This window comes from Nematolebias whitei, chromosome 19, assembly GCF_014905685.2.
Source record: "Nematolebias whitei isolate Nwh7 chromosome 19, NemWhi1, whole genome shotgun sequence".
Taxonomy (NCBI): Eukaryota; Metazoa; Chordata; class Actinopteri; order Cyprinodontiformes; family Rivulidae; genus Nematolebias; species Nematolebias whitei.
The window spans coordinates 12,834,751-12,839,100 of NC_056516.1; positions in this window are offsets into that span (position 1 = coordinate 12,834,751).

Genomic DNA, 4,350 nt, shown 5'->3' on the forward strand with positions numbered 1-4,350 from the left:
TCCAAAGAGGTAAGTATCTTACTGTTGCTGAGAGTTGGTGGAATGGTCTGAGTGTTATCCTTCAGTGTGATCTCGATGTGCAGGGTTGGCAACCAGAGGCAGGCAGGAGAAGGTCCGACAAGCTGGATGACTGGAGCAGAGCTGGACAAGCAGGGAGAAGACAGACAGGTTAGTGCAGACGAGTCAAAGTCTAGTATTGTACTGGCTGTCACAGTTTACCAGAGGTAATTAATGTTCGAGCGTTGGTTGAACGTCAGGTTGTGGTTTAAGTAGAGCAGGGGTGTGGAGTCTTGATGGCAGGAAACAGGTGTAGTCAATCAGTTGATTAGCTGCAGAGTGGAGGTTGTTGGAGGAGAAAGCAGGGAATCTTATAATGAGAATCCAAGAGTCCTGAAATGATGACACAAAATTTATTCAGCTGGTTTCATCTAGTTATTGTTATAGTTGTTTCGCCTCCATGAATGCTGCTCATGCCCTTGCCACTCCTGGGGTGGAGTCAGCGGCGATTAATACGGTTGATTCTTTGAAGTGAACTGGGTCACCACTGCACGCCTGCTGTAATATTTCCACATGTTCTTGATGGTAATGAAGCCTGACCACGACAACTCCTGATTACCCATCTGAGCCTCTTCTGCCCGGTGTCCGGTGCACATAATCAATCAGCTGCAACTTGCTCAATTTTAGGGCTTCCATTAGCATTTTAGCTATCACCATGGGGGTACATTCACCTGCTGACTCAGGAAGTCCAATAATTCTAATATGGTTACATCTCATACTTCCCTCCATGGATTCAAACTATCTCTTAAGCCCATCGACTTTACACCTCAACTCTTTCACCGTCCCACTTTTCTCTGTTTCATCTGAGCATAAGGACAGACAGTTCTCATTCTGTGTAACATCCAGTTTACTTTGGTCAAACTCCGCTCTGAGGTCCACAGTGGTGTTACCTGCTGTGCTCACCGCCTCTCCATCATGGCGACACAAGGCTGCGTCTGGGGCAGCGGGCCGTGTGGGAGAAGAGACCGAAACCTTTGACTTCTTTTGCTTAGAGACTATATCAGAATTTTTTTGAGTTAGTTAATCAGCAATAGTCTCAGAGACAAAATCTAGCTTGAAGGCAGTGAGGATATAATCATAAAAGGCAACTTTTCAGCGTGGCCGGCAGGAGCTCAGCCAAGACGCAGTTTACGTGTCTACCGCATGTTTCTCCTCCAAATAAATAAAGGCTTATCTGAATACAGAGTGACTTTTACTCTGCTTGCAAGGCTCAAATGTAACACCAGGTATTGATACAGTAGAGGAACCCCCAAACCCAAAATGGACACTAAAACGAACTGTTCAAAGGGTAAATATGTACCAACCTCAAACAAAAAAAGGCTTTTCAATTAAAAAAGCCAGATAAAAGAAGCTTTTGACACACTCATTTGAATGGAATCTCTCCTTGTCTGATTTCTCAAAAGTTTCTTCAGACATTAGAATGGTGCTTGTATAACTACGTATATGTGGCCTTTTAACTTCTCACTAATGCTGTCTGACTTTTGAACTCAGGAAGTTCCAACTCATTTTCACAAAGTCAACATTGTTTGCAACATTGACAAAGACAAAAATCATTGCTTGATAAGCCCTACAGCAAAACTAAATAGCTGAATGTATGTCTGCTTAAAGACAGAGAGACAAGCTGAGATAAAACTGTATATTTATGTTAGAAAAACAGAAATAAAAACTAAGGTCTGCTCATCTAAGTGGGCCTGTGAGACCGAGTTTGAGAGAAATACGTCAAAGAAAATTCACACACACACTTCAACGATGCAGGGGAAAATACAATAAACTGATAATACTTTGTACTTTATAAATTAGTGTACCAGTGTTCTGTGTAATATTTTATTTAAATTCAAAATTCAAATTCAAAAATACTTTTTTTAATCCCAGAGGGAATATAAATGTTATAACTCATCATCCTGGCTTCATTAAAAAGTTGTCATAAATGTTGATGGCTGTGGGCAGGAAAGATCTCTTGTAGCGGTCTGTCTTGCAGCGGATCTGAAGAAGCCTCTGACTGAAAACACTCTTGTTTTATGACAGTCTGATGAAGAGGGTGCCGAGGTTGTCAATAATGTTCATTTTGTGAAGAATCCTTTATTGTACTGTCATCTCCAAAGGTCCTAGAAGAGTCCTCAAAACTGAGCCAGCCTTCTTTAGCTTGAGCGTTTTGAAGTCACTTGCTCTGGTGCTACTACCCTAGCAGATAATGGCAGAAGAGACAGCACACTCTACGACAGACCTATAGAAGTTATGCAGCATCTTGCTGAAAACATTGAAGGACTTCAGCTTCCTCAAGAAGTACAGTCCCTTGTAGACTGTTGCTTCTCCAGTCCAGTCCTTGTGAACCACAAGATATTTATATTTCACCACCTCCACTACTTCTCCCATGATGGAAATAGTGTTTGACCTGTTCCTGTTTCTCCTGAAATCTCCAACCTCTTTTGGTTTATCCGCATTCAAGATGAGATGATTGTTTCCACACCATACCACAAAGTGGTCCACCAGTTCCCTGTACTCAGCTTCTTGTCCATCTCTGATACACCCGACCACTGCAGAGTCATCTGAATATTTCTGCAGATGACAGGAGTCTGTTTTATACTGGAAATCTGAAGTGTACAGAGTGAAAAGGAATGGTGAGAGTACAGTCCCCTGTGGTGCTCCTGAACTACTGACCACCTGGTTAGACACACAGCCCTTCAGTCTCACAAACTGTGGTCTGTTTGTCAGGTAGTCTTTGATCCAGGTGATTGTTGAGGCCTCCACCTGAGTCTTCTGGAGTTTCTGACAAAGCAAATCAGGCTGGATTGTGTTAAATGCACTGGAGAAATCAAAGAACATAACTCTCACAGTGCTGTCTGCCTTTTCTAGATAACAGGGGGTTTGGTGAAGCAGGTGTATGATGGCATCTTCAACTCCAAGTCCACACTGATAAGCAAACTGCACTCGGTCTTGATATGTGCTGGTTTGTTTACTCGGGTGGGTCAGCAGAAGTCTCTCTAGGACTTTCATGATGTGGGATGTCAGGGCAACAGGTCTATAGTCATGGAGGACTGATGGGTAAGGTTTCTTTGGTTCCAGAACAAGGCAGGCAGGAGGTTTTCCATAACACTAGAGACTTCTCCTGGGTCAGGCTTATTGTATTTGATGAGTACTAATTATATCATCCATCCAACCATTATCTTTACCCGCTACTTCCTTTTTGGGTTGCAGGGGTCACAAGTCCATCACAGGGCCACATAGAGACAAACAAGACAAACAACCATTCACTCTCTCACTCACACCTAGGGACAATTTAAAGTTATCAATCAGCCTAACATATCCACCTTATTTGGGGGGCTCTACTGTATTAATGATTAAGCTCTGATAATAAGTTGGGAACTACTAGATAGGGGTTGAAGTCAGCCCACCATTGTCATGTCTCTAAGCTGCCAACAGTCACTGATTATCCACTTTTTTCCTGGGGGCTCTGCTGTAGAAATGATTATGGGTACAACTTCCTGTCACACACAGGAAGTAGCAGTAAGCACTGGTTAACCATGGTAAACCATGGTATTGGAGCACGGACCGTGATTTATTTGAAAGCAATTTGCGTTCAGTTTAGCAGATAAAAGGCTGTTTTTGTTTAGTTCATATTTATTTAACAACCATAAAGTTTACTAAAATAGCCTTGCGGACTTCAGGTACCTGTTGTGTTCATGGCTACATGAACAACCAGATTAAAGTAAATCAGTGGCTATAACAACAGAGTTTTGAACATGGACCCAAAACAAAACAAAAGATTTGCTGTGAAAAGCGGTATACAGTTGCCCACTGCCTACATACAAGAGAGGAATTAAGAAGAATGTGGCTGAAAAATTTGAACTTGAAGAGACCACCAAAAACGCTGTATCTGTGTTCATTTGTGTGTGTTGTGTCGGGAACAGAGCTAGAGTCCCTAACATCCCTTGAAGTGACACATTTTAATATTGCAGCAAGAATTTCTTGATCAAGTTCAGAAGAAGTTGGCTCTCAAAGTTTTTTAAGTCCAGTATGGATCTTTTGGGAGAGAATCTGTCCTGCTGTAATGAATAATCTTTCAATAACCTTTCAATAAGGTCATGGGTGGCACGTACTGTGTCTTCTGGCTGACTTTCCTCTTTGGAATCCATTTTGGGTGTGTTAGCAGTGCTGCGGGTGCTAAATGCCAGATTTGGTCCGTGCCGGAAGTCACGCCCACGATTCATGCGAGGCATCATAGGGCCTAGGAGAAAGGTGGATAGTAAGCATAATTATAAACCTAGATATCCTGATGCATGCTCAATAATCCAG